Below are 18167 nucleotides of genomic sequence, written 5' to 3'. Positions count from 1 at the left end.
TCTCATAATAAAGCATTTTACAGCACAGCTCTTCTTCCCTCGGGACTTCCAGTTTCTGCACATCGGGCAGTTCTTTCTGCTGTCTAACCTTACTGGCCTTCCTACTCCAGGACCATTTAAACTGTTACAGAACAAAATGTAATGTGCACTCTTCTTTCCACATCCCCTCCCCTGCTCTCTAGGCACTTGGTTTCCTCCCCTGCTGGGAAGTTCACCCTCAATCCCACTTATTTTAGCATCTCCAATGGCAGCCACGGGGTCGGGCATTTTGCTGATGCCTGGGGAGGGTGAAGAAAGGGCCAGCTGAACCTTGAAAATGTGTAGTAGGAAGGAGATAAGAAGGGTCCCAAACTTAGCCCTTCTACAGTGAGGCTAGACTTTCCAAAGCCCCCTCCCACCCAATTAGAGAGACCTTAATGAACACCTGTGCTTGCTTAATTAGCCCTCTGCTTAATTATCTAATCAACTGCCAGAAGCAGAGGCTGACACACATGAGCTCCAGATGTGAAGCCCTCTCTTCTCCGTTCCCCAGCCTTCCATTCTCCTCCTCCAGGAAGCCTTCCCACCCAGACAAGCGCTCCCCATGTTCCAGCTCTAACCCAAACTCTGTTCCCTGACACACAGCATCGCGTGAGCTCCCGGCCTGGGTCACCCACCCTAAGATCGGAAGGAGGGCCAGCCCCTGCCTCGTGATGGAGGGACCGAGGACCGGCCGAGTCTCCCCTCCCCCTCCTGTCAGGCTCTCTCTTCCTTCCTCTCACCCTTCTGGGTGCTGTGACCCTGGTTCCTCAGCCACAGCTGTGACTCTCGATGCCACCTAAGAGTCACGCCTCAGAGTGAACTGCTGATTCACTGCCTCCTGGGGAGGGAGCACGCCGGGATGGGGGGGGAGGTTTGGGGGGCAGCGAGAAGAAAGTCCCGGAAGAAATTTTACTTGGGACTGGACAAAAGCACAAGGTGCAACCTGTATATAGGGCAGAGCGGCTGGTGTTGATTAGCAGGTGGTCAGAGGACAGATTCTAAGACTGCCAGGGAGAGGGGTCAATAGAGAAGTAGTAAAGAAAGAAGGAAAAACTAGGGATAGCCCCCAGATATGATCCTCAGAGCAAGCCCAGGGAGCCACCAGCAGCAAGTTTATCCTATATAACCAGGGGAAGGAGGGGAGAAAGAAGAGACTCCTACAACAAAACTTACAAAACGTTAAAACTGGGAGGGCTCTCACAACGTGAACCTGAGACACTGAAGAGGAATGTCAGTGTGGAAAGGGACCTCAGAAATCACCCCACTTTACAGCTGGGTAAAGTAAAGTCCAGACAAGTAAGGGGACCTGCCCAAGATTTCACAGCCAGCCAGTTACCTAGAGGCCTTGGAGAAACACAGACACTCTCAGGAAAGGTTGAGATAACCTTGGTTCTGGGGTAGATTTTGTTGTTTTTGGAGGGATGGGAAGAATGTGCAAATTTTGTTCAAATGGTCTTGGAGGGAGGGGCTCCAGGCAGATGGGGTGATAAGGAGAACCAGCCCCCCCTCCACACCCCAGTTTAACACCTCCTGGTCCTAAGCAATATTCAAACCTCCACTTTCAGAATGATCACTGATGATATCTTGGTTCCTGGGGGGAGGGGGGAGGAGAAGAGGGAGGGAGGCAGACAGAGACAGGGCTGTGCTGGCCAAAGCTTCCCCCATAATTGGATGAGCTCCTTGAGGCTGAGACAGGAGAGTCAGACCACAGGCAGGATTTCTTCTCTCCCACCCCCCACCCCCTTTCTCCAGAAAGATTAGGGAAACTAGGGAGTTCTTCCTCCTGGCTAACTCCCATCTCTTCCTGCAATTGCAGATGGCAGAAATTAATTGACTATCTCTACACCCCAGAGTGTATCCACATCCCCTGACTTGTGCATAGTAGGTGTTAATGAATGTTTGTTGAATTAAGCGATGAGATCTCAAAGCACCTCGGGTTGTAAAGAGAGGTGGCTTTTCTCCAAGCCTTGAGAGCTCCTAGGGCCAAGTGAGAGCAACCATCCTGGGCTCTAGAGGGAGGATGGTCCTCCCTTCCAATTTTAGAAGGGAAGAGGAAGAGGAGAGAAGAGGAGAGAAAAAAAAGAGGAGGGGGAGGGGGAGGGGGAGGAGGAGGAGGAGAAAGAGGAGGAGGAAGAGGAGGAGGAAGAGGAGGAGGAGGATTGAGTCACAGGCTGAGTGACTCAAAGTCCTGCAGCAATGGTACTCAAACCCAATCCTCTGAGATGAAGAGAAAGGGTGACTGCTCTCTTTAAGCCTGAGTTCCTTCCCAAGGGGAGACAGAGTCTGTTACCCCCTCTCCTGCCTGCCTCTTCCCTTGGGCTGGGCTGCAGGGCATGAAGTGAGGAGGGAGGGGAGAGAGAGTTCCAGTCACATCCACCTGTCACCTCCATTGCCACTAACAGGCTGGGTCTCCTTAGCAGCTAACAAGGAGGGGGGTGGGGCATGGATTAGGAGAGCCCTCCTTTTTTTTTTTTAAAGAGCTGAGAAATAGAGTGAGACATGGAGATGGAGAAAGTCAAGATGCAAGGACAGAGAGAAATAAGACACTAAACCGAAAGCCTAAACAATCAGCTTTGCACTGCAGGGCTGCGGAGGGAACCCGAGGACTTGGGTTCAAACCCAAATTCTCCAAACTACTACTGGAATGATCTTGGACAAGTCACTTAACTTCTCAATGTCTTCACTTGTAAGACAAGGGAGGAGTCTGGCCTGGAACATCTTTAGGGCCTTCTAGTTCTTGATGCACTTCTAGTTCTTAATCCTTCCCCCCAACTCCTTCCAGAGCCCCAATAAAGGGGCTCCTTTTCCCTAATAAAAGAAGGGGTCCCCAGCTTTGATTGGGGATCTAGGAGCCCTCTCCTCCCAGCTCCCTACTCAGCCCTGAGTCCAGCAACTAAATAGAGGGCAGAAAAGCTGAACAGATTGATGAACAGATTTTCACCAATTGACTAAAAGAAGTCTGGCCCAGAGCAGAGAGTCCGAGAATGGGTTTTCAAGTGGCTTCCGTTTCCTCCTCCCTTCCCTCCCCTCTAAAACTTCTCTCTGTCCCTCCATTGCTTGGAATCCCAAAGGGGAAAGCACAAGGAATTAAATGCCTGGGAGTCCAGGGCCCCACACCTGTCACAACCAGCACAGGGCCTCCTCAGAGGCAGGGCAGGAGAGCTGCCTGGCAGGGGGAGGGGCAACAGGCCTCTTGCCACCGTCTCCCACCCCCCAGCCCGAGGCTTTCCCAGGGTGGTGGGCAAGGGCAGAAGAGAGGTGAAGGCTGAGAGCTATCACAGGAAAGACTTCTAATCTAACCCGAGGGCATCTCAGTCTCCCAGAAATCAAGGCTTGTGTCCTTGGGGGGAACGAGGGGGAGGGAGTAGAAGTGGTGTAGACATTTGGGAAGTGATTCAGCCCCAGAGATTGGAAGGTGAGGATAGTCACTGAGAGTGCAGGGGGGGAAGGGGAGGAAGACACGGGGTAGGGAAGAGGTGGCACCGGAGGGGGACCCCCAGCTTAAAGTTCTCACCCAGCCTTTCTCAGAGCAGAGGGCCGGGGCACCGTGACCCTCCCAAGCTGACTTTTCTCAAGGACTCCTCACATTAGGTCAAATTCCTCCACCCCTAATTATCAGCCCCCCCCTCCCCCCAACAACGGGGATTCAGGAAGGCACTGACCACTTTCCCACTAGCCTCGGAGAGCTCAAAGTGCTGGAGGTTCCCACCCCCACCCCCAACCAGGGCCCCTAGGCCTTCCTGGCCGCTCTCAGGCAGCCCAGGGCTATTTTTATGCCCCGGGCTGGGCTAATTTTAACTCACCAAGGAGGCCCCAGGAGGGAGGGCAGGGTGAGGGAAGCTAGCTCCAGGGGAGGCCTGGGCTGGAGTTGAGGGTCCCAGGCGTCAGGGGGACAAAGCCAGAGGGAGTACGGGTTCTGGGGAGTCACCACTACTGCAGCTTAAGGGACAGGAACAGATGTGGGAAAGATAGGGCAGAGAGCTAGGGGAGGGGACAGGGAGTAGTTGGACTGACAGACACTCATGGTGGCTTCCCACCCACTTTTGGGCTAGCCCCACCCCTTCTCCCACTCGGTATGAAATTCTATTCCTAAAGAAGAGGGAGAGCAGGGTCATCGCAACCATCCCCCAGGCTCTGAATCCAGGAGTTCCCTAGAATTCTACCAAATAGGGGCGGAACCCCTCTTCTCCCCAAACTCCCACTAGTCCTTCCTCCCACAACCAGGTCAGCTTCACTCCTGGAGCTGGACAACTTCAAGCTTCCTCTTCTCTAACCTCTAACCCTCTGCTATCATGGGCCTCGGTGCCCAAAAGGGCAGGCTACTAGAATTTGAGGCCCCCCAGCGTCGGGAGACCAAAGTCCACCCGGGTGGTTGAGACTCTACCCGTTGCTTTATCTAGAAAATGAGAGGACTGGACTAGACAATCTCTAAGATCCTTTCTAGTTCAGATACTCATTTTATAGCTCTGACCCTGCCTTTCTGAGAAGGGGAAGAGAGAAAGATGAAGTCTCAGAGAAGAGAAATTTGATTGGGGATTTCCAGGCTCTCCAGGGGCTGGGTAGGCTCAGGAAGCAGCATCCATGAAGCTGTGCCAATCGGAGGCTAAGGTGGGGCCAACAGTGCAACGGGAAGGATGGAGAGGAGATTCCAGAAGGAACTTCCTAAGGGGGAGCTTAACATCGGAAAGATGAAGGGATGCAGACCCTCACACCGCAGAGAGAGAAGATGCTCACTGTGGTGGGCATGAGGGACTGGCAATGAAGAGTGAGAACCACTCTGCCCCAGGGCAAGGGGTGGAGGTGCCATGAGGACAACCACCAACCGCCTGAAGGCAAGAGACCCCAAAGGTGAACAGGGAACAGAATGTAGAACAGGGAATTAGAGGATCAGAGATTTAGAGCTGGGAGGGAAGCCACAAAGTCCAATCCCATCATTTACAATAAGGGAACTGAGGTCCAGAAGTAAAGTGCAATTGGCACAAGGTCTCTGGTAGAAAAGCTGGGAGACCTCAGAACCAAGGATAGCCAAGCGGGCCCCACTGCCCTTAAATCAGCCCTTAGACACCACTTCCCCCCAAAACCCCTGCATGGCTCTGTGGCTTCCCGAAGATCAAACAGCAAGTAAGTGGCAGGACTAGAAGCCAAGTCTAGGGTCCTCTGGTCCCCCTGCATTGCTTGGCTAAAGGAGCTTGCAGGGATCTTGTCATACTGGGCCCTGGTCTCCGGGCTCTCCCAGAGAAGTGAATGTGGGTCCTCTCTCTTTGAAGGTCATCTCTTCTCCAATATTAGAAATAACTCCATTGTATGACCTCCAGGCAATCACTTCCCCTCCCTCTGCCTCAGTTTACTCCGATCTAAAATGAGGGAGATGGATTAGATGAAATGATCCCTATTAGATCTAAGCAGATACCAGATGGCTTAACTAGGAAAAAAGCCCTTACAAACTGCCTAAACTGGGGTGCAGTGGATAGAACACCAGCCCTGAAGTTAGGAGGACCTGGGTTCAAATTTGACCTCAGACACTTGACACTTTCTGGCTGTGTGACCCTGGGCAAGTCACTTAACTCCAATTGCCTCAGCCCCCCCCCCCCCCAAAAAAAAAAATTTTTTTTTCCTAACCATCAGTTCTCAAACTTTTTGGTATCAGAATTCCATTGTAGGCTTAAAAATGCCTGAGAAGCCCAGTTACAAAGAGTCTTTGTTAATGTCAGTTATATTTATCAATATTTACTGTTTAATTAGAATTGAAAACATATCAGTACTGAAAACAGAAAGTAGTTGACAAGCTCAGACTCAGATACTAAGATGACACTTTGGGCACCTCAAATTTAGTCTTATGACCTCCTTTTACCAATGCAGAAACTGATGCCCAAAGAGGCTTCATCACTGGTCCCAAGTCACAGAGGTATGGAGAATCAGGAACTGGTCTCTGAACCATTCTAGAGGCTGAGGACTGCCTAGCCCTCCCTCAGTTAAACTCCACTCACTTGCAGGTCATGCCATCATCTCCCCAATGTCCTGCCTGGTCCTCTTCCAGAACTAAGGGCAAACCACACTAAGGAGACATAAGCTTTCCTGGATTTTGAAAATAGGGTTCCAATCTCACCTCTATCACTAATCCTGATGGCAAATCACTCTTCCCAGGGAGAATTCTCTCCTCCTTCTCAACGAAGTGTCAGGGCCTCCGGCCTCCAGGGAGACAAAGCGGGACCCTCTTCTGGCCTTCCTCCTCATCCCAGTACCCGGAAAGTCCTTTCTTCCATCTAACTTCCATCCCACCAACTGTAAAGTTAGTTTATTTCCTCTCATTCTGAGTAAAAAGGTGGGGGCCGTTGGGACAGTTAGCTTCATCACTCTCATCTCCCTGCTCGACTTCCCTCTAGGGTCCCAAGGCAGAAGTGAAAGTCCCAGCTGGGCCTGGAAGAGCCCAAGAGCCGTTGGTGTTGGTGTGGGAAGGGGTCATGTATGGCTCAGCCCAGCCCAGCCCAGGAATAAAGGGAGGGGAAAGAGGGAAGGAGGAGAAGGTAAAGGACTCCCTTTCTTCTCCTATCTAATCAGATACCAAGTTCTGCCAATTCTATCCCCACAGTTTTTCAAACCTATTTTCTCCAGAATTATCATAGAGCTTCTCATCATTCCCCTAGACTACATGATAATATCCTGCCAGATCTCCCTACTTCTGATTTCTCTTCTCTTTGGTTCATCATTCAACTCCAAAATAACCTCCCTAAAGTACACATCTGATCTTGTCACTCCCCTGCTCAAAAATATTCAGTGGCTCCCTTCCCTTGGCTTCCCTCCTGTCAAGGCCTACTTCCACCAGGAAGCCTCCAAGAGTGACAGCAGAGGCCCAACATCCTGTCTATCCCTGAGTAAAAATGACTTCTCTCCCCAGAGAGCCGAGGGAAGGAAAGAGGGAAGGACAGACACAGAGCGAGGTCGGGATTCAGACATGGGATGAGAACCACCAGTAAGGTCAAGCCAAGGCAGCGGGTGATGCTGGGGAGCCACAAGGCAGCAGGGGAAGGACCGTGGAGTACCTCGAGTGACATTCCTGGCACTCTCCTGGCAGATTCCAGTAACATCCTAGTGGCCTGGAAGCAGAGGACTGGCCAGAATGACTCTGAAGGGTGAAGGCAAGGAAACACTTCATCTCCCCAGATAAAATAAAAACTTCTTGAGAAGAGGGGCTGTTTCCTTTATTTATCATTTTTAATTCCTAGCACCCAACATAGTAGACAATTAAATAATTGCTGGTTGAGAGATCAAATGGCTTTTTTTTTTTGGGGGGTGGGGTAGGGAGTGATCAGGGTTTTAAAAAGTATGGATTACATGGAGCAGGCTATATACATGAAATTATGGTAAGGGCTCAAAGGAGGCCAATCCAATCAGGAAGAGGCAAATCCTCCCAGAGAAACAGGGTGACCTGGTGGGGAGTCAAGGAGGATTTAAAGGGCCAGTTGCTAGTCAAACCCAGATCTTGTGCACACAGCTCTCTGGGTCCAGTTCCACACACTAAGTGTGGCAGGGATCAGAGATGGAGCCAGCAGGACCCTGCCAGGGTCAGTTGGGAAGTCAGTTTATATAGGATTAGCCTGCTGCCTTGGGGGAAGCTGAAGGTGCCACGAGATGAAAAAAAGGAGGGAGGACAGAGAAGGGCAGGGAATAAAATGGTACAACAGACAAATCTATTCCTCATTAACCCTCTCCTACCCTTTTTCTTGGGGACATTTGGCTCTGAAATGAGGTCAGATGCCTCTGGTCCCCAGGTGCTTCTGTCTCCCTTCTGCTGGAGCTGCTCCTAGTACAAAACATCCATCTCCTGCCTCCACAACTTTGCAGTTGGTCCCTCACATCTGAAATGTACCTTCTATTCCAGGCCTATCCTAATTCTGCCCATGCACTAAGATGCCTCTTTTTTGAAATGATTTTTCAGTACTTTCTATTTTCTAATCTGGATCCGGGTTGCATCTCACCCAGTAAGCCCCTTGCCCCCAGAGTCTGTCTATTTTCTCTCTATTTACCCTCAGCATGTAGCAAAGTGTCTGGCACACAGTTGGTACACATTAAATGCTTGAACTGAATGACACTGAGGCACCATTCAAAGGAGATGGGGTAGGGGATGGCTAGTTCTCTCCTCTTTTCCACACTCTGGGAAGCTGACAGGTGGAGGAGACAAGAGTCACCAGCTGGGACACAGACACCTGTCCTTACTGGTCAGACACACTCCCTCCCTCAAAGGCAGCTGTAAGCCATATCATTTCTTTATGGCCCCCTCTGTCCCCCAAAGCACAAAGAGGCCAAAGCAGGGAGAGTTAGATTGAAAAGGGGACACCTGGAACCTATCCAACAGTACCGTTTTTGGTGGTGTGAAAAGTACCATGAAGTTGCTGTCAAGCTTGGGATCCAATTCCAGCTCTGCCGCTAACCATGTGGTCTTGGACAGGTCATTTGGCCGCTACAGGCTCACATCCCTCATCTTTAAAAAAGGGGAATAGACTGGATGAGCTCCCAGGCTTCTTCCAAGTCTGACACTCCATGAATCTCTTATTTGATTTGGTGCCCCTTGCCCCCCATAGCACACCCTAGTTCCAAAGGATTAGATTCATTCTGGAACAGCTCTGAAATTTTGTGCTCACAGAGAAGTCTCCTTCACATTCTTAAAAAGTACTAAGGACCCCCAAAGAGCTTTTGTTTATATAGATTATCTGCTGATATCTAAAATATTGGAAATTAAATGTCTTAGTATCATGAAAATGATTTTGACCCCATGGACCCTCTGAGAGGGTCTCTGGTACCCCTACAAGTCTTGGAATGGGGAGTATCAGGAACAGATGGGTTAGATCACTACATCCGTTCCCAGGCTTCTACATTCTTCTTTCCAGTCTAAGAAGTGATTAAGAGAGACAGTGGATTTATCTTCTAGGATGGCCTTCCCCCTCCTTTGATTACCACTCCAGCACATCTCCTGACAACCTGGAGGTTGGGAAGTCCACACTGCTATTAATCTAAATCCTTCCTGTGGCAGCTATGTTTTGTTTCTTCATGAAATCTTTCCAGTCCTTCAAGGACCAGCTCAGCTCTCATTGCCTATACCATGATGTTGAAAGCTCTCCAATCTCTTCCCTCTGTTCTTGACCTCTCCTATGCATTTTTTTCATTTTCCATGGAATCTGAGCTATCTGTATTCAGGTTTCAATCCCCCCCACCTAGACTGTAAACTCAAAGAGGGCACATTTTGTGTTTTATTCACATCTGTATCCCAAGTACTTCACATAGTGCATTGTATAGAGTAAAAGCTTAATAAACTGAATTGAGTTGGGGCTTTTTTGATCATTCATATGAGATGAAACCTAAGACTTTTTAATGTCTACAAACTATAGAGCTGGAAGAGACCAGAGAATGCACAATGTTAGATTGAGAAGGGACCTCAGAAATTATTTTGTTCAACCCTTTCATTTTCTAGATGAAGAAAAATTAAGCAGTGATCAAAAGGAATGGCTACTAGCAAACATCTGAAGAGGAAGACTCAAGGGGGAACTCTGGGTTCTGAAGGAAACAAAGTTTAGAGATACAAGAAGCAATGAGTCAAATGTCTGGCCCGGGGGCTGGGGTTTGGGGTGAGCAGTCTCAGTAGATACCCCTCCTTAAGCAGCAGATACTTCCATTCTACTTCAGCTTAAACTCAAGTATTTCTCAGTGTACACTACTAGACACACCCAGCAGTGTCCTCTTAATACCTAGGTAACTATTGCAAGTGACTTCCATTTTCTAGGCCTCCATTTCCTCAGCTGTATGTGAGGCTGGAATTAATAAAATCACTATTTCCTTCCAGTTCCCAATGTTCTCCTTTTCCATTCCTAGCTCAAAAGAGATCAGAAGAAGGCAGCTCTCCATAAGACTCATTCTAGCCAGCTGGTAATTCCTCAGATTCTCAGTTTAAGAAGGCCCAAATTCACCAGAACTGTACTTCACCTTTCTAGTTGAAAACAGGTCACTGCCCCTCATCTCAAAATTTTGTGGGGAAGTCCTTCCTTTCTTCTAGCTTCAGCCCTTCCCACTGTGGCCTGTTCTCTACTCAATTTAGAAAGTACTACTTCTGACTCCATGGCAGAATAATGACCAGAAATCACTGTGTCCTTCCTTTCCTCAGACCCCTTTCCTGGCCTGGAAACTAGTCTGACCACCTTTTTCTATGTCCTGGGATTCTAAGGCCTCCATAAAAAAATAAAAATAAAAATAAACAAAACTCCTCCTTCTTGCTGGTTAATCCTCACAACTACAGTGTCAATCAAACAACCAATTCATAAACATTCATAAAGCACTTCCAATATGCCAGATACTATGCAAGGTGCTAGGGATATAAAAATGAATTGTACTTGCCTGACCTCCTTCCCTGAAAAGATGGTACAATAAGCATATACAAACTATAGCACAGGATAGGAACTGAATCTTTGATTTCATTACTACAGGGAACTTTCAATAAAGTTAGCACTTTCTCTGTAATTTGCTATCTTAAAAGTTTCACAGAGCAGGGGATCTCAAATATTTTGGTCTCTGGACCCCTTTACATTCTTCAACATTACTGAAGACCCCAAAGAGCTAGATTATATCTACACTTACCATATTAAAAATCAAAACTGTTCAAATTCTAAAATGCTAATTTATTTACAACAACAATAAACCCATTACATGTTCTTACAAACTACATTTGAATGAAAAAATAACTTCATTTTCCAAAACAAAAGAACTGAGTAAGAGTGGTATTGTTTTACATATTTTTGCTAATCTAATGTCTGACTTAATAGAAGACAGCCAGATTCTCCTATCTGCTTCTGAATCCAATCTGTTATAATATAGTGTTTCGAAGTATATAAAGAAAATTTGGCTTCTTACAGTTTTATAATTGGAAAAAGGAGTATTTTATTAGGCCATTGACATATTATTAAAAACTAGTTTTAACTTTGAAGGCCAACCCCTCAAAAGGGGCTCAGGGACCCCCAAACTACATTTTGAGAACCAATAATCTAGTTAAATGATTAGCCTGAGGTCACACAGCGGTGTGTCAAAGGCAGAACTTGAACCCAGGACTGTCTTGCTTTGAAATCAGCTCTTTAGTCATTGTATCAAGTATAAAATATAGACTAAGTAGATGCAAGGCAATTTCTGGGAGAAAGAAAGGGCTTCAAAAGATGGTGCTCCAGCTGGGTCTGGAAAGAAACAGGCTTCTAAGATATGGAGGTGAAGAGGGAGGACATTCCAGGCACGGGGTAGGAGTGGGGGAAGGGGGACAGCCTGTACAAAGACATGGACATAGAAGAAGGAATGTCATGTGTGAAGAAAAGCAGCCAGAAGGCCAGTTGGGCCAGACCATGGAGTTTGTGAAGGGGAATAACATGTAATAAGCCTAGGAAAGTAGGTCAGAGCCAGAGCTTTAAATGCCCAACAGAGGAGCTTATATTTCATTCTAAGGGTCCCTTCTCTAGCTCCTAGAGATATCCAAACGGGGACCCCCAAAATCTCTTTTACCCCACTATCACCATGCCTTCGGTTTTCTTCCATGGGCTAGTTTCTGCTCTGGAGCTCACCCTCTTCCTCCAAGGGCAAAGGGAAAATATGTGTCTCTTACCTTACTCAGCTCTGAAGGGACATAGGATGCTATGGGGACTTAGAGCTCCTTAACACCCAGGAAATTCAAAAACACATCTTTCTACCCACCCAGTGCTACGAAGTCAGAAAAAGAGCAGAGCAGACCTGGATTTGAATCCTGGCTTAGCTCTTTGCTACATGACCTTGGACAAGAGCCCTCTCCTCAAGCTTATTTACCAAGCATTTATTGAGGCCTGCTATGTTCAAGACACTGTGCCAGGCAGACCACGATTCTAACACAACAGCAAACTGGTATCTGCCTTCAAGGAGCTTATATTCTGCTAGCGGATAAACGTTTATACAGAGGAGTAAATAAAAAATGATTCCCCTAGCAGCACGGTGTAAGAGAATGCTATAGGGGTGGAAGGGGAGAATCAAGATAGGCTTTATTAAGAAACCAAGATCGGGGCCTTGAGGAAAGCCAGAGAGGGGGGGAAGGTGAGAGAGCCCATTCCAGGCATGGGGGCAGAAGCTGCGGACGGCATTTCTCGTAGATCAGTTTGGCTGAAGAACTGAGTGCATGAAGAGAAGGGGAAGAAGACAAGTCTGGAAGAGGTCCTCAGTCTCAACTGTAAAATCTAGGGCCGGGACTAGCTCCCCTGGAAGTCCATCCCCGCACTAAAGGGCAGCTACTCTCTGAGTCAGCCCGGGGCCAGGGCACGGGCTCCAGGCTGAGCTGCCCCACAGATCCACCCGGGGCTCGAGGGGGTTGTGGAGACTACTGTTATCATCTTCCCTGGCGTAACAGACGCTCCCCAGTGCCAGTTTTAGGGGGAGGGGAAGCTCTTTGGCCACCAATGGGTCCAAGGCCAACGACAGGATCTGGCGTCCGAGGGCCTCAGGAGGGCAACTTTAAGCGGTAAATATGGTCACTGCCCAGCTGTGACCCAGGACAGGTAGAAGCTGCAGGGACAAAGCTCTTCCCAATTTTTACCCTGAGGTGCAAGGGATGCGGGAAGGCCAGCCTGACCGACCTGTCACAGATCAGCAGACTGCCATAGATGCAAGGGACCTCTGAGAGCACAATCAAGTCCAATCCCCTGCATTTTATATCTGAAAGTGGAGGAAATGGAGCTCTCCAAAGACCACTTGGCCGCTTGGCTGGGAGGGTGGAGAAAGGATCTTATACAGCTCTCCCCCACAGTGCCATCTCCAATCCTATAATCATCTTTACAGTTGTACCCCGCAAAGAACCAGCTCCGTCCCCGAGACGAGGTCAGCCACCATTTCTTTGTCTACGAACCTCTGCTTGGATGTAGCATGTCCCTGGTCACGGACCCAACTAAAAACGACCAGGTCCAAGCATGTACGCGTGTCTACCTGTTCCTGAACGTGGGGACATGTAGCGCAGACCAACAGGCATATGTGCATGCATTCCCCTCCCCTCCCCTCACCCCCGTGAGTTCCCAGTCAGCTCCCAGCTCTGGACAGAGTGGGGTGGGGATGGTAAAAATAAATATACCGAGGATCAAACAATATAGTGCCTACACAGACAAAGGTCAAGGTCTGTCTTGTCTCCCACCTCCCTTCTTTCAGAAAACTGGGGGCTGGGGGGAGGGGATGGGAGGAAAAGGGCCTTGAAATCTTCTAGCCTTTCTTTCAATTCCTAAGTCAGAGCTGTGGCTGTTATCAACACCAGGGGGAAAAGGGGAAAGGAAGTCTTCCTGCAGTCCCACCTGGACCCCTCCTGCTGCAGCTTCAGCCACAGACTCACAACAGCACTTCCACCTGGTCAGCTCTGGCTGCCCGGACGTGGCCGTCCCCTCCCCCCACAGACACCGAGGGCTACCTGGACTGCCACAGGCAGGGCCTGGTGAGTAAGTCACTAAACCCTGGGAGGACTGACTCTGGCCCTGAGCAAAGTGGGGACTCATAAAAGCTACAGGCGATTACAGTGACGCTGAGGCTGCGCCACAGGCCCTGGGCAGTCCGCTCCTAAGGCCCACAGCCATCACCATTCCCTCCCCCCTTCCCTATAAAAGGGGGATAATAACCCAGGGCACTTTGCCAAAGAGTGTTTTGCCATTCTCTAGTCATAAAGTGCTTCAAGACCTCTTGACAGTCAGGAAGAAGTGAGAGAGCCTTAGACTCTGGAATAGGGATCATAGATCGGTAAATCTGGCAAAAGAAGTGCAAGATCCTCTAGCCTAACCTCCTTCTTTTATAGGTGAGCGGAAAGCTTCCAGGGGCAAGGGACTTGCCCAAGGTCACACAGGGAGCAGGGGACGGCACTAGGACCGAAATCCAGAATCCGAACGCCAAACCCAGTGCTCTTTCCATGAGATTGTAGGGCCTCTTAAGAATGTGCTTGGAGACCCCTGACAAGTCAGGAAGTGCTCAGACCCTGAGATAAAAGAAGCGAAGGTCCCTCTGCCCCCCCTTCCTCCCTCCCCCCCCCCCCCCCCGCTCATATCCCCCTCTACCTCACTGACTTCTAAAAATGGTAAACTATCCCCCAACAACGAAGCAGGGCAGCAACCCCTGAAGCATCTGAGACGCGGAAGGTGACAGCCTCTCCCGGTCAGTCCCTGAGTCTAGGGAGAAGGCCTAGGAGCCGACTGGCCCCTCGATCTGCCACCCAGGCCTGTGAGGCCTGATTCGGAACAAAGCAACTGGGAGGCTTCAAAGAGGAGCTCCAGAAGTCCAGAAAGGGCGGAGGATCTAGAGGCTTGGAGAAGGGTGGGTCCCTGTCATAGACCAGACTCTAAAGAGGGTCTCTCTGGGGGCAGCCCCCAGGTCTACTTCTTCAGACCCTGAGTGCAGCAGGAGAGAAGGAAGTCAGACTTAAAGCATACTTCCCAGCAGACAGTAATAGGAAGAAAGAAATGGGAGAGAGGTTGTCCCTTCCCAGCAAGGAGGGCTGCCCTTTGAGGAGGCAGACAAAGGGAAGGATGAGCATGATGGTCTTGCCCCAGGTTCCTACTACCTCAGAAAGTCATATAACCTCTCTAGGCAGCTGACCTCAAATCTCCTGAGGCTTAGGACTCCAGAGGCCAGTCCGTCCTTGTCCCTGTGCCTCAGAACTGGCCGACACACCTGGGGGCTCTCACTGCCAATCCTGCTCCTGTTCCTCCCCCCTCACACTCAGGCATGGATTCTGGTGGAGGAAAAAAAAAGCCCAAAAAACCCTGCAGGAGAGATTATATAACAGCAGCTGGGGAGACTACCGTACCTCCCTGCCTATGAGCTGCAAGAGGGGCTGAGCAGGGAAGTCTGGCCCATCATCTCTCCAATCCCCAGTCTGAAGAGAGGGAAGAAAGGGTAGAGCTGATAGCGTCAGCTACCGACCAGATAACATCCTTTAAGAAGAAACTGCTGTTCAAGGGCTGTGGTACAGTCCAGCTAGAGGTGAATCAGCTGAGGTCCATCTCAACCCCCCTTCGCCCACACCCCAAAGTCCTCACGCCTGGAGCTTTTCTGTCGGCCAGAATCACCCGCCTGCGGGGAGGCGGCCCCTTTTCCTACCCCCATAATGGCAGGGACCTCATTTCTACCCCCTTCTAGCTCCCTCAGCATCCAGGACTCTACTAGAAGGACCAGAAGGATGACAGCTCTGCCGTAGATCTTCAGGGTGACTCTGTGTCAGCACTCAACTGTTCTGGGCTCCCAGTAAAGTGGAGAGACCATTCAGGGTGCTGTCCTCGCCGCAGAAATCAGAAACTGTTCCTCCCCTGCCCTCTCCCCTCTCCCTTTGGGGAGGACAAACACACCATGGACTAAAGGAGTGCTCAGAACACACAGGCCCACATGACTCCTACCCACACAGAGCAGGTCAGAGAGGGCCCTCGGATACCAACACCCTGGTCCTAAGCCACCTCTCCACTTCCTGCCCCCAAATGGTGTTTTTTTCTTTCCCAGGCTTAGAAGGCAAACAGGAAGGAAGTTCATTCCCGATTGGAATCACTGGGACCTAGAGCAGCCTGTCCCTAGGGGTGGAGGGGGTAGAGAAGGGAGGAAGGAGGGGTGGGGGGAGGGAGGTCATCCTAGCTCCCTCCCCTATCCCAGCTTCCCAGTCTGCCCATCAACTACCAAGTAAGAGAGCCTGGCTCCCCTTAGCAACAAGACCCACGACATACATGTATAATCTGTACACAGAGCATGTGTGCCTCCCTCCCCCTACCCCACCCCCCAAAAGAAAAAAAGCAAGCAAGCCAAAGGAAAAATCTCTGAACGAGAGTCTGGGCGGGGAAGGGCAAGGAAGGAGTGGACAGCTTCCTCGAGCTTGAACTTCTCATTTCATTCCTCTCCAGCCTACCCTCCCCACAGCCTGCCTCCCGAGGCCCAAGGTCACTGCCCCAGACGGTGAACTTCCCATCCCTGCTAAGTCCTACCAGGTTCCACCCCCTTCCCCACGGATACCACCATCGCCCTGGAGAAGTTCTGTCTCCTACCGCCCCAACTCCGATGGCAGCTAGAAAGATGCAGGGGAGCCTACTACACGCATGGGAAGGAGCTGCTGAGAACTTGGGCAATGGTCCAGCCTGCTATGTGTCGTCCCGGACCCTCTTCCCCGATCTGAGAAGAAAGTGTCAGGAGCGGGGGAAGGGGTGTCCCTCCTTTCTCCTTCCTCCGGAATCCCTAAAACATGGAAGCCAAGGGGCCCCAAGAAGACCTCTTTTTTGTCCTTCCCTATCCCAGCTCCAGTCACTCTGAGGGCAGAGAACCCTCTCCAGTAGCCCCCCACTCTCCAGATGTTGTGCAGATGCAAACTCTGGCTAGGAGTTAGTTACCCACCCAAGGGTGGGGCTGTGGACAGCTGGGAGGGGGGTCTCCAACCAGGCTTCGACCTGGAAGCTGCCCCCAGCCCCCACCCCCACGTGGAGGTCCAGGTCTGGAGAGAGAGCCCCCAGGGAGGGGAGGTCAAGTCCTGGGAGACGGACTCTCCTTCCCTGGGCTTGTTTGTCATCTCCAGCTCTCAGCTGTCACAGGAGCCAAACTGGGCCCCAACACACAGAGACAGAGCAACCCACCCACCCAGCCCGGGGTGTCATCTGAACAACATTCCCCCCTCCCTCCCCCTTTCCCTCTCAAACAGCTGCAGCTCCCCCACCCCACCCCCACCCTCCAATCACCCTCCCAGGCCCCCTTCTGCACCATTTTGGGCCAAGGAGGAGGGAACAGGCGGCAAGGGAAGGGAGGGACGGCTGTTAAAATGTCAGTGGCTCCAGGCTGTCACCCTGGTACCCCCCCACACCCTCAGGGTGGAGGGGGTGGCTTTCCCTCCAGGCCCATCGCCTCAGGCCCTCCGACCCTCTCCCAAACCAAGTGCCAGCACCCGCTCTACTCTGCGGGACATCGCTCCCTCCCGGGGAGCGCGCCTCTCGGCGTTCCTCTAACCCCCAGCCCCAACACACCTGGTCAGCCCGTAACCCCCACGGCCTCCCGCTTCTGGCTTCCCTAACCCCCCGCCCCAGCCTGCTCCGACTGTCCCTCCGGGACGCAGCCGGTCAGCCCCATCCCACACGACGGGGGAATGGCCTGGGCGCCCCCTCCACCCCGGATACCCCAAGGGGGGGCAGGGAAAGGAGGGGGGAGGCGGGTCTCTTAAAGTGATAGGCGCGTTATTTCTTTTCTACTCACCAACCCCCTGTGGGGGGAGGGGGGTGTCGCGGAAGGGGGTGAGAGGAAGAGTGGTGGTCCTCGGTGCTCTCAGATCTTCAAGCGCTGGAAGGTGGTAGGTTTTTTTTTCTTTTGGGGGGGAGGGGAAATCGAAAAATAACTAACGAGACAGGCGTCTGCCGGGGCCCTGGGTGGAGCCGGGAGGTCCCGGGCCCCTGTCCTGGGGCCGGGGTTGAGGGGAGGGAAGGTCCGGGGCTGGGGCTCCCGAGCTGCCGCTGTTGTTGATATATTTTCTTCCTTCCTCCTTTTGGGCTCCAAAGGTAACTCCTCCAGTCCCCGGGAGCCGAGGCCAACGTAGGCACAGCTCAGCCTAGCTTGGGGGGGGGGGGGGAGGTTGGAGAGGAGGTGGCGGGATGACGGGCAGCCGGGGGGGCCAATGGGAAGGCCCCATGGGGGCCGCGGGGCGGGGCCAAATGAGGGGTGGTCCCGGGACTGGGGCCCGCCCCCTCCCTCCTCCACCTCCTCCGCCCCCTCTCCGGCCCAGCACGGTTTCCCCCCCCCTCCTTATCCTCCTCTCCCCTCCTTTCCCCTCCCTTCCCCGCCTGCGCGCCTACCGCCCTCCCAGCTCCCTCCTCCCCACCCCAAGCTAGGCTGCAGCGCAGGCAGGAGCCGCGGATCCCTCCGCCGCCGCCGCCGCTGCCGGCAGGGAGGGACGAGGAGACATGAAGGCGCTATTAAAGGGGCAGTACCCCCCCCAGCTCCCCGAACCCCGTGGGTAACACGGCTCGCGGAATTGATTGTCCCCGTTGCTCCCGGGGCTAGGGGGCTTCTGCCCGAAGTAGGGTGGTCTAGGTGCCATTCCCTTGCCTCGAGGAGGAGAGTTAAGAGAAACTTGGGGAGGGGGGGCCTTGGGGGCGGTATTTAAAGCGCTAGGCGCC

At 51.6% G+C, this 18167-nt stretch overlaps 1 protein-coding gene across 7 annotated transcripts in view; it reads right to left on the bottom strand.

The window, feature by feature from the left end:
- The window catches only part of MEF2D (myocyte enhancer factor 2D), a 44768-nt gene extending 27140 nt beyond the window's left edge, over positions 1-17628 (bottom strand). For 3 of the 7 annotated variants that reach the window (XM_051993790.1, XM_051993791.1, XM_051993793.1), the window contains exon 1: positions 17251-17626. The gene's annotated coding sequence lies outside the window, so the exon portion shown is untranslated. Of the gene's footprint in view, positions 1-3824; positions 3948-17250 lie in introns of those variants that run through there. The other 4 variants (XM_051993787.1, XM_051993792.1, XM_051993789.1 and 1 more) reach the window with 3 other exon arrangements.
- Between the last annotated feature and the right edge of the window lie 539 nt (positions 17629-18167).

This window comes from Antechinus flavipes, chromosome 4 (assembly GCF_016432865.1).
Source record: "Antechinus flavipes isolate AdamAnt ecotype Samford, QLD, Australia chromosome 4, AdamAnt_v2, whole genome shotgun sequence".
NCBI classification, from domain to species: Eukaryota; Metazoa; Chordata; class Mammalia; order Dasyuromorphia; family Dasyuridae; genus Antechinus; species Antechinus flavipes.
The sequence above is the reverse complement of the archived record's forward strand: the minus strand, read 5'-3'. Positions and strand labels throughout refer to the sequence as shown.